The sequence below is a fragment of the Ambystoma mexicanum genome, chromosome 5p, assembly GCF_040938575.1.
Source record: "Ambystoma mexicanum isolate Mex_15411 chromosome 5p, UKY_AmexF1_1, whole genome shotgun sequence".
NCBI lineage: Eukaryota > Metazoa > Chordata > Amphibia > Caudata > Ambystomatidae > Ambystoma > Ambystoma mexicanum.
Window position 1 is genome coordinate 658,921,398 of NC_090930.1, and position 12,684 is coordinate 658,934,081.

General features: G+C 43.0%; 1 protein-coding gene across 4 annotated transcripts in view; it reads left to right on the top strand.

The window, feature by feature from the left end:
- Positions 1 to 12,684, top strand: part of DRP2 (dystrophin related protein 2) — a 1,496,582-nt gene that overhangs the window by 1,036,938 nt on the left and 446,960 nt on the right. The window lies entirely within an intron of this gene.

Here is a 12,684-nt window from a genome sequence, read left to right on the forward strand (position 1 = left end):
TGACCAGTATATCCCAACATGGATCAATTGAATACAACATTACTACATCCAATATAATGCACACCAAAAGATGCCCCAAATGTTGACTAAACTCAGATACACATGTATGAGGAAGAGAAAGGAAACATTCAACAAAAATGATGGTGACCAAAAACTTCTAAACTACTAAATCCTGAAGAAATGTATCTAATAGCATAATTACAAACTAAACATGTGACTTTATTACAAAATGTGTTTAATAAAACATGTGTTACACAAAATGTATAAAACCACATGAACGTATTAGGACTTATCCCAGGCCGCAACACCTACATGAATCTGGGAAGAGCCATACACACGATACAAAGGAGAAAGGTAGCCCAGAATATCTAGTCCTCGCTTCTCTCAATGTGGAGAAGGCATCTTGCTTCAGATACTCGAAATAATGAAGGTGGGCTTGAACTGTATTCACCTGGGTAGGCTGTTTTATAATAGACCAACAGCAAGAGTGCGCACAGGGTCAACAGTCTCATAGAACTGGGTGGTTGAGTGAGGCACTAGACCGGGGTGCCCACTGTCACCCCTCTATTTCTTTTAGTGATAGACCATTTAGCCGTTGCATTGAGGTATGAACTTGGTGAGTGGGGCATAGCTGTGTCAGGCAAAGACATGTTATGGAATTATGTGCTGGTGCCCACGGCTGTTTGTAACAGACCCGGTTAGGAGTCTGCCCATACTGCTGCAAGCGGTGGAGAAGTTTGGCGTTTGTTCTGGCATTAATATTAATTGGGGGAAGTGTTGTCTCTTTCCATTAGGCGCTCGCTCCGAGCAATAGACCATACTCAGGTCTACCCACAGTCGCACTTACGTGGGCCACAAACACCTTAAAGTACTTGGTTCCTGAAAGAACAGTACAAGCCTAACGTGGAACGTGTGGTGAGAGGAGTGAGAGGTGCATCAGCATCCTAGTTTACACTACCACAATCCATGTTGGGTAGAGTGGAACTTTGCAAAATGGTGATTTTCCCTACAATAATGTATGCTTTTGTAGGTGCTACAGTGTCGATCTCGGACAGTATCTATACAGCTAATAAATCAATACTTACTTCTCTGAATTGTGGGCAAAGGTTCCCGGCAAGTTACTTTGAAGGTTCTTTGTCGCCCTTACCAGGACGGGTGGGTAGGCACACCCAATTTCCAATTCTACTATTTGCAATACCAATTTATTGCACAGTGCCTGGTTAGAGAACACAATTTTGAAAAGCAAATGATGGGCCTCGATACATGTGGCAGGAATTGGAGTTTTTTATTTACTGGTAGGATGTCGACACCAGGGGATATACCACATCTTCTCGCTGTTGGGTGTAAGAATTGGGTTTGAGCCTTCAAGAATCGAGTGCTGGTGATCCCCTGCCCATTGAATGGCCCAGCGGGGGCTCTTTATCGGATCTGTGGTTCGGTGACTGGGGCAGCTGTTAGGGCCTGGCAACTAAAGGGTTAACATACAATTTCCGATTTTTATGGCAGTGACGAGTTATGCACATTTGCAGAACTGTATAAAATGTGTGATATAAGTACCAGAAAACTCCTACAATTTACAGTACTAAGTTGCTGTGTGACGGACAGAAGGGTTTCCGCAGGGAGTCAGACGAATCTACTTCATGCAAGTCTATTTGGGATTTGGGCTATTGCCCACATGCAGCATGTCTATTGTTCACAATGTAAAGAATAAACATCCTGACCGAGACATTGACAAGCAGGAGGAGGTCGGAATTTAATCTAGGTCAGCAACTGACATATGATGCTTTGTCTAAGGCATGCTCAATAGTGAAGCAGGTCTCTAGGGACATGAGATTACAGAACATTCACTATGACGTCCCACACATAATGTGCTTTTCACTGCATAGACAGCATAAAATAGATCATATGGCCCAAACAGTGTGTCCTAGATGCTGTGCTGAGAAGGCAGACTTCTACCACCTGATTTGGAATTGCTCTTGGGTAGCGTATCTATGGACAGAGGCAGTTAGTGAATTGGAGAGAGGGACATTTAAAACAACCCTGAGAATGGGGTGTTGTGTTATTGTGTAGTGGGATGACAGTTGTGCTTGGGAAGGTTATAAGTGTTTACTGGGTTTTGTTCTGAGATCCAAGCAGAATGAATTAAATATAAGTTCTGCCAAATGGGTTTGATTTCCATAAAGCATTTGATGGGTAGTATGATGAATCGTGGGATTCAGTCACTTCTCCCCAGGAGGGAGTCTTTCCCTGTGAGGTTAGGGAGGTGAACCCACTAAGCGATATTCTCCCTAGAACTAGATGTAAGTGGAACCTCACCAGGTGGGAACCCCCCCGACTCCCTGGGGACAAGGACTCCCGGTTCGAAGAGGATGTACTTAAGTCACTCACCCACTCTCCAACTACAGAAGCCTCTATTTCAAGAAGTCATGAAGAACCAATTGATGTATGCTATTGTGGTGCAGAAACCTTAAATCCATGTAAGAAAGAAAATTCATTAAATGCTGTAAAGAAGAAGATTGTCCAAGTAATCCAGAGTACTCTGCCAATTGAGAGAAATTACTTGGATGCTCTGCCGGGGAATACCCAGCTACGTGTCATAAATGGAGGAGGAGAAATCCAGTCAGGAGACGAAGCCTGGGAGATTCAAATCAGCTGTGTGTGGGAAGCTGATCTGGACCGAGACGCGCAATTTCGAAACCTGGAAACAAGCTAGTGAGTTAATTTGACAGGGGAATTGCCTGAAGTAGGAAGGACTGAGGGAAGGAAACCTCAGATACCTTACTGAGTTGCAAGTGGTGGCGTGACCAAGAATCGGTGGACTGCTAAGTCCAACAACGACACTGAGACCACAAACCCGTCCACGGAACAGGGTGGGTGTGGCGAAAGAGAGAGAGAGGCCAGGAGAACCGATGCCAACCTGTCGAACCAAAAGAAGCATTCTATACTGATCACATTGGACAATGATCTCAAGAACTTTGTTGTAGACCACCCTCTCATCACTTATTGAAAAGCCAAAAACTTCAAACAAATCCAATGCCCATCACATTTCACAAAAAAGGTTTAATCAAAAGGCAAAAGCCAAATCTGGTCGCAAGACAAACTAAAAGGTTTTTTCAAATGTGGACAATGCAATTATTGCAAATTTGCAGAAAACAGCAAAAAAGAAATAAGCCTGCCCAACGGCAAAACGTACACATTTATGGACTTTATGAACTGCAACACACACTATGTAATCTATGTTGTTACTTGCATATGTGCCAAGATCTACATAGGCAGCACAGTGAGGCCTTTGAAAATCCGAATTTCAGAACATCTGCGAACCATCAAAAACAGAGATATAAGATACCCTCTTGGAAAACATTTTGCACTTGAACACCCCACAAAGGACACTGATGGGATAAGATTTTTTGGAATCGAACAGGTCAAAGCAGACCAAAGAGGAGGAAATAGGGAGAAAAAACTTTGTCAACGGGAATCTAAATGGATATGTATCCTTGACTGTTGCAATCATGGCCTGAACACTGATACAGAAATGGGCCATTTCTTGTAGACTAGAAGAAACCAAATAATTGGCATGTACTTTCGAAATCCGATATGGAACAACGTAATGATGCACAAAAGAAATGATCTAGTATCGTGAGAATTATGGAACTGTATAACCGACAGCAACATGTGTTGCCCCTCCGTTCATCAAGAATTTTGCAAACTACTCATTATCAAGTATAACAAGTATTTGTTTATTGAGGCTCAAAAAGGCAAGAATTAACATTGTGACAACATGTTATGTGCAACTAACAGCATTAAGTGGCATCACTCATCGTCAGATTAACAAATGACCTACTATCTTGTATATAATCTGAATGTCTCCAATACTTACATCACAATACAATCAGGACTGATCCAAGCCCCTCTCATCATTTCTAAACACAGTCTATAACAATCTATAGGCAAGTAACAATTCCCCGAACTAACACAGAAATAAACCATTCCCGATCCAAAATGGCAATCGTTTTGCATCGGGAGCGCAGTGACACCATCACGTTGCGTCGCGACGCTCCGGACGCACTACTTATGGCGGCCATTTTGAGAGATGCATCGGACACTGGAATCCGATGCATCTCTGCAAAATAGAGCCACAATCAAACGAATTTGAAACAACATGAACCGCAGGTAAGCCCCTGAATGCCATTACACTTTAGATTCAATTTAAACAAAAATGGGAGCAATTATTGTTGTTACAACTAAAAGCGGTCCTTCTCTTATAGAGACCGCATGGCAGACCGCCAAGTAAACAGCCAGACCAGGCGATCCTTAACCGAATGAACACAAATAACATAATACCCATTGGAATATAGTAAACAAGTAAGTGATATTTAAAATGCAATCTAGTAACTGTTAATTGACATCCAAGGGCTTACGATTATAAAGGCAATTTCTCTTGTCCCCCCCCTTTTTTCTCACAGCCCAACAGCTCGATTTACAATAGAGACAGCGCCTTATCACAATCCCCTCCTGAAGGACCATGCCTAATGTAAGCATGGGGACACACATGTAGAGGGTGCCAGAAGGTACTAGAGGGTGCTAGAAGGAACTAGTGCACACATTTCAAGAAATACAAGCAAATGAAGTTCACAATTTTTCTTTATTGAATATAAGAAATGTCATTGAAAAGGTTAATGAAAATGAAGTTAAAATTTTCAAACCAATCACAGCAAAAAATGTGAATGAACATGAAAATGAATTTACAATTTTAAAACAAATCGAAATAAGAAATGTGAATGAAAATGAGCCCGTGATTTTCAAAGAAATCGAAAAAACAAATATGGAATAAATTTCATTAAGAATGGAGTAACTCTGAAAAGTTTATTTCTTGAATACCATTTACAATTTGGAGCGCATAGTGGAGTCTTTGTAGTGTTTGTATGTGACGCTAGCCCCAAGCAAAAGAGGTAACTGGGAATGTGGGAGACCTGGAAGGGGTAAAGAACATAGCAAGCATAATGATCATTCTCATCCCAGTGAAAAATGCAACTCGATAGTCCCTGAGGGGAGGGGAGGGGGAAGTAATATGGGAACATTCTTGAAAGCGAGAGAACTGCAAAAAGAGAAGCGAATCATTACTGACACCCTCATACGTGTCCCAGTAATACCAAAGAGGTGGAGAGAAGTGAGAATCATTACTGGTACCCTCAAACTCGACCCAGTAAAACTAAAGAAGTGGCAGCAGAACAGAATCATTATTGGAACATGTGTACTAATCTCAGTAACTGTCAAGTGAAAGACAAAAGTGAGAGATCATTTGAGAATCCTTATAACTGGCCCAGACAGGATGAACCGTAGACATTGTCTATAGAAGAATCATCGTGTATTTATAAAGAGAGCGAGAGAGGAATGACTTCAGAAGGGGAATACATGGTGTCAAGACCAAGAGAGATAAATTGAAAATCTCTATTTTTGAACTGTATGAACTTGTTAAAATAGTTGGCAAGAACGATCTATGCTTAAGTTACTAAAGTGACTGTGTTGAAAAGCAGACCACAGGAGAATGCAGTCATTCTCCTGTGCCTAGGTTGTTTTTCATAGTGGTAGGGACAGACAGCATAGATTTGGACAGACGACTGAATCTTCCTTTTGGACTCACCGACGACTGGTGACCACCCTGCTTTTTTTGTTAGGCAGGGAAAACCCATACCTTAGGGATAGTATAGTCTGGGGTTTATTTCTAAATTTCGGTTTAATAAAGTCCATAGAATGAAAAATATCCATATCTGTCCTTCTTATGATCTGCGAAATATGGTGTCAGGAGTGGGAATGTGACCACGTGAAGAAAGTTGGGGGACCCTACAGTTTACTGCCGAGTCAATTGGCTTTTATTTACAAAGCACTTTGGAAATAATAATTCCCACTGGTGAAAGACACCTTAGTCCAACAGGTTTCATTTTATCACCTCCCACGGGAACATACATCAGACTAGCCTCGAAATCAGGGTTAGCATCGAGACAGGTATTGAACATCATAGCATGAATCATTAATCCAGATTATAGGGGTGATGTGAATGTCCTCTTACATAACCATGGGAACACTCCATACACAGTGAAAGAAGGGGAAAAGATAGCCATTGGGATTTTAGAGAAGGTGCAGTTACCCATTCCCTAGAAGGTACGAGAACAGAAGGACAAAGAAATGGGTTCTCAAGGGTTTAGTGAAGCAGACAAGTCGAGAAAATTTCAAACCCCTCAGAGAACTGAGAAAGTGGGTCTCCTTCCTGACTTAGCGTTGGTCCAGAGAAGTGATCCTGTATTAACAGAGGCTTGTTCTAAAGTCATAAAAGAAATAGGGAGGAGAAATCAGTTTAGTCCTTTCTTTTTTGTTTAAGTAAAGGACTCTTGTATCGGGGTGACCTAACACCAGAGGGAAAAGCCAGGACACAGTTAATGATCCCGAGAATCCATAGAAGAGTAGTCCCAGAGTTAGCTCACTCTCACTTGACGGCAGGACATCAAAGAGTCAGAAACACTTGGAGTCAAGTGACGATAAAATTCTACTACATTTTTGCCAACGTGAATTTTGTGTTAACCTGCCCCATTTGTCAGCAGACGGCAACCACCCCAGTTCCACCAGCCCCTTTACAACCCATCCCTTTCATCGACCTACCTTTTTCATGCATTGCTATGGATACCGTTGGACCCCTCTAACCATCTAAATTGGGGAACTGATTTATTCTGGGAATTGTTGAAAACACTATAAGATATCCAGAGGCCTTACCGCTGGGAAATAACACGAGCCAGCACATCTTAAAACATCTCATTCCATTCCTTTCCCAAGTCGAACTTCTTAAGAAAATACTAGCAGATCAGGGTACCACCTTCATGTCCCACCTCATGGCTGAGATAAAGGATATCCTCCCTAAAAATACCTTGATGATCTCGGTTTATCACACCCAGACCGATGGGCTCGTTGAGCGCTTTAACCGGACACTTAAGAGGCTATTAAGAAAACGCATAAAGGCAGATAGTACGAGCTGGGACACCATGATTCTGTGGGCTCTTTCTGGTGTGAGAAAGACACCTAAGGCCTCTTTTGGGATCTCCCCATTTGAGTTGTCATACAGAGGAGAGCCACAATATGTTCTCGATATGCTCAGAGAGATCTGGGAGGAAACCATTGTTCAAATCTCACAGACGGTGCAAGAGATAGAAGAGCATATCACTACATCCGAGAGATTGTTAAGAAACGCCTGTGGCAGGCCCAATATGATCAGACTACCCTCTGCGATTAAAAGCCCATTCCTGGTTCTTTTTCAGTGGAACAAACCTTTTTTAGTCCTATTACCAACCAGCAAAAGCATAATGTATCCAAATGGTTTGGGCTATACAATATACTGGAAAAAGCCCTTCTAGCTACTTGGTTTCCCAACCCGACAGAAAAGCAAAAACTTGACTATATCATATCAACCTGTTAAAGGAATGGAGGGTAGATAAATGTGAAAACTCCTCTGTAACCATAGTCACACTACTCACAGAGTAGGACAGGAAAATACACTGATATCCCCTAAACTAACTCCCTCACAACAGGAGGATATCAAGGACTTGTTAGCATAGTTTCCAGATGTTTTTGTAGATCAACCAGGGAGAGTTAAGAACTTCTTTCACAATATCAGAACTCCACAAGGAAAGATTGTAAATCTCGGACCATATAGAATTCCTGAGGCCATAAAAAAAATCTAAAAGCAAGATGTGGAAAGTATGATCCAGGCAGACATTGCTGAGTGAAAGAGAATAGTGAGAGATCATTTAAGAATCCTTATAATTGGCCCAGCCACGATGAATTGTGAAGATTGTCTTTAGAAGAAGCATCAGTGGTAAAACTGCAAAAGGGGAAAACAAGGTGTCAAGGACAAGAGAGAGAAATTGAAAAGCCATATTTCGTAACTGTTTCAACTGGTCAAAATAGTTGCCAAGAACTGTCTATTCTTAAGTTACTAAAGTGACGTTCTGAAAAGCAGACCACTGGAGAACGGAGTAATTCTCCTGTATCTAGGTTGTTTTTGATAGTGGTAGGCACAGAACAGCTTAGATTTGTACCAAGGACCGATTTTTCCTTTTGGACTCAATGAAAACTGACGAGCAGCCTAGTTTATTTATTTATTTATTTATTTATTTATTTATTTATGTATAATGCACCAAATCCCACAGGCATCAGGGTGCAGGACATAAACACAACGGACAAAAAGAGACTGGACAAAAGAGAACCTAAGAACAGTCTATTTTAACAATTTATTCAAACAGCCAGGTCTTAAGTTGTTTCTTAAATTTAACAAAGCTGGATTCCAATCGAAGAGTTCCTGGTAGAGTATTTCAAGCAGATGCTGCACCCACAACAAAGGAGAGCCCAAGTCCTTTGGATTTTTTAAACCTGGGTAATGTCAATTGACCTAGGGAACTGGAACGAAATGACCTTGATAAATAGGCAGGCACACATCATAAGGTGCATTGATGCGCTATTGAGAGGGCTCTAAACGTCACTCACGGGCTACTGGGAGCCAATGCAAATTCCTTCTTGCTTGAGTTATGTGTTCTTTTTTAGGAATGTCACAGATAATCCTGACAACCTCATTCTGGAGAATTTGGGAGTTTGGCAATAGGGTTCTGCAATCATCTATACAAGGGGTGATAATGGCCCGTACCAACATTTCACAATTTATTTGCGATAGCAGAGGCTTAGCTTGTCTCAATACTCTTAGGTTGTACTGAGCGTTCCCAACTATGGCTTCCACCTGTGATTTTGAAATAAAGGAGGCTTCAAAACACACCCCTGGAATGTTTACCCTGTCACAAATAGCGTTATTAGAACCATCCAATTTCATCAAGTTATAATCTCAGCTGAGTTTATCTCTTAGTTGGGGATTGCCAAAGATCTTGAGCTCTGTTTTAGATGGATTCAAACAGAGCTAGTTGCTAGACATCCAACCTTTGATCAGGTTATACACTGATGATAATTTGCTTAGTTTTGTGTTAGGCAGGGAAAACCCATATCTTAGGGAGTCAGGAGTTTATTTCTTAATATTGCCGAATAATGTCCACAGAATGGAAAATATCTGTCTCTATCCTTCTTCTGACCGGCCACACTCAGCAATGGCTCTCTGCAAATATTCTCGGACTCCATGCATGGAAAACCGAGAACATGGGGTCGGCTGCAGCTTGACTTCAAGCAATGCAGAAAAACAGAAGAAGCAAGAATCTTGCAAATAAAATTAGTGATTGCAAACATAATATTAGTTTATGCTATGAGAACATGTTCAGTGAATAGGGTCACATGATGAAAGCTGGATTTGAATTTCAAAGCTCGACCAGTCTGCCACCATGGTGAAGTTGAGGAGAATGAGGTACATTTGTAGAGCCATAGGGAATAGTTACTGTTGATTTGATATAATTAACAATTTTATGTGATTTACACGATTGTGACGAATATTGCAATATGCTCATGCAGAATACAGTAATTGTGTTCATGATCCATTGTATATTTATCTTAGTGCAAAACTGATTCCACTGGTGGTTGTTGTGCATGTGTAATGAAAATTAATAAAGATATTTCAAGAAAGTAGCCTGTGAGCCAGGTGATTATTTTCATTGGTATTTTGGAGAGCCCCCAATTGTGATGGTTGGGTAGAGCTTTGAATACCTGTTCTGCTATTAAATGACTAAATTAGCACTTTTTATATGTAGACATTAATTTAGATGTTTATTTCTGAACTTCCCACAGTGACCTTGCCAACCTTGTTTCCCATCGAGAGGGCAAGCTACTACATGCTGGTTTAGCAGTGAGATTATGTGACCACAAAAGAATAGAACAAACACAGGTTGTTACGGTGTAAACCATTGTGCCAACACAAGAAAAATTAAACATGACAACATATTTTTTATTCAACAAGTGCGGTAACAAGACACACCACATATGCCACCACAAGCAGGTCAAGCATCAGCACCCATTCCAAAATACCAGCTCCTCATATCCATAAAGGGGTGAAACAATCACAAATTCCTTTTGCTGAATGTTTAACTGGACCCGCAACAACACCCACCTACACTGAATGAAAATTGCACATAAAGATTAATGGTTACAACAGGGGCACCTGGAATCTGCTGGACTTAACATGGTGCAAAGAAATCTACCACCCCAGACCTAGACTTTAAGGAGCACCAACCTCCTCTCTCACTAAACAATCCAATCTTTATTTATTTATGTATTTATTTATTTATTATATAATGTGCACTATACAGCAAAATGGTGCCACAAGACAAAAGGGGGTGGGCAGGGAGATACAAAAAACAATAATGGTCCATTTGTATCGTGCAAGTGCAATAGCAAGAAGTGCAAGGGGGGTAGGTGATAGTCAGGGGAGGGCCCAGGGTCTAGGCAGGACCCGTGAGGGAGCTCAGGGTGCAAGTGCCAGGGGCTGTCGGGGGCGGACCAACCTCTAAATGTGAGGACAGAGGGTGGACCAGAATCGGGAGGGATGACCAACCCACCTGGTTAGTCAGGGAAGGGGGCCCCGGAGGGCAGTGCTGGTTAGGGGAGACGCTGGTATGGACTGGGCAAGGAGGGCCTGGTGCCCTGTAAGACTCATAAGGGACCAGCCACCATTCACAGCAGAAGAGGGGGTGTTAGCAAGAGAGGGCGAGCCGGAAGGAAGTAGAGAAGAGCAGGGTCTTGAGAAGCTTCTGGAACTGAAGGAGGTCCGGCTCAAGTCTGAGAGGGGCAGGGAGGCCTTTCCAGAGGGAGGCACTGGCAAAAAGAGAGATCTACCGCCTTAATCTCTACTTGGAAAAACATCTGATCTGCAGAGGATGGGAGCTAGAGAACCAGAGGGCTCTAACAGAGAGGTATTTAGGGAGAGAGAGTTGGGTGTAGCAGGATCCCAGGCCCCAGAAAACCTTGTGGGTGATGCAGAGGGTCTTGAATTTGATCCTTGCAGTCACCAGGTGCCAGTGGAGAGATTTTAGGGCTGTAAAGATGTGGTCCCTGGGCTTCAGGCCAAAGATAAATCTTGCAGTCCTATTCTGGATTAGTCAAAGGGGGCAAAGAGAGGAAAGAGGGTGAATTGAGGAAGAGGCTGTTGCCTAGAGAGAACCAGAGCACTGGAGACATTGAGTTTCTGGGGGAAGGTAAGGAAGGAGAGAATGCCTCTGAGGAGGTGAAGCTGAAAGTGGGCCTTCTTGACAAGGTCCGTGATGTGAGGGGAGAAGGAGAGCGAGGAGTCAAAGATGACACCATGGTTTTTGGCCTTACCGGTTGGTGAGGGGGGCCCAAGGAGTGCAGCCAGAGAGTGTTAGGGAAGCAGGGATCAGGAGTCCCAATGAGAAGGATTTCCATTTTACTGGCATTTAGACAGAGATCATTAGCTCTGCATCATGCTTGAATAGCAGTCAGACAGTCAGGAATGAGAGAGGAAGAAGAGTAGGTAGTGGAGGGAAGCTTGAAGAAGAGTTGTGTGTCATCAGCATAACAGTGTAAATGAGGAGAGAAGGAGGAAATCAGGGGAGCCATATAGGCAACGTAGATGTTGAAGAGCCACAGAGATAGGATAGAGCCCTGCGGATGCCGCAAGTAGAGAGTCAGATGGAAGAGAGGAAATGGCCCAGTTGCACCAGGGAAGGTCGGTTAGAAAGGAAGGTCAGCCACGGCAGTGCCAAGTCAGTGATGCAGAGGGTATCATGGAGTCGCTGTATGAGGGTGGAATGATTGACCGTATCAAAGGCAGAGGACAAGTCAATGAGGATGAGGGAGAGTTAGAATCAAGGTTTGAGAGCAGGTCTTCATGGGTGTTCAGGAGACCAGTTTACCTCTGAATGCTCTAAAGCCAGACTGGTGGTCAAGGAGACAGCCAACAGATTTAGTGTGGTGGGTCAGTTGGGAGATGACCAACTTCTCCAAGAGTTTGCAAAGGAAGGGGGTAGTGGAGGTAGGGTGTGAGAGAGGAGATGTTCTTTATAGGTTTGGAGGAGCAGGGGGCACCTGTTTGGAGAAGATTTTCAGAAAGCAGACAGCTTTAGCGACCTCGTACGGTGCTATGGGCGAGAAGGTAAGAGTATGTGGGAGAGGGGAGGGGTGCCAAGGGAGGCCTGAGAGCAGGTGCAGGAGTAGGGTGGGGTGTAGTGGAGAGTGAGGACAGAAAGTCAAGTGCTTTGGTTGTGAAATTGAAGGCCAGTGCACTACAGAGGGCCTGGGAAGGAGAAGGGGAGGTGGAAATTGAGGTCGGATTGGCTAGTTCCTTACAGATCTTGAACAATTGGATGTGGGCGAAACAGTATTGTCTTTGGAGTAGGCGACAGGCCAGTTTGTCAGTGGATGTGTTTGAGGCATGCCACTTCCATTCAGCCACCCTTCACTTGCGTTTCAGGGAGGCTAAATGAGAATCATACCAGTAGTTACACTTGGAGGCAGGATTCATGACAGGGGTAAGGGTGTCCGTGTCACTTTCATGCTGTCTCTTCCACCAAATACTCCACACCTCAACAAACTAAGACTTACCCAGAATCAGCTTATCTTCTCATACAACTCTTACAATAGACAAGACCCAATACCCATCTATGTGTATAACCGAGTCCGAAAGTTACAGTGGGCTGTTTTTTCTCCTGTGGGAGTTTGGGTCTGGCTATTAAGGCATGCAAACTCTTACCCCTG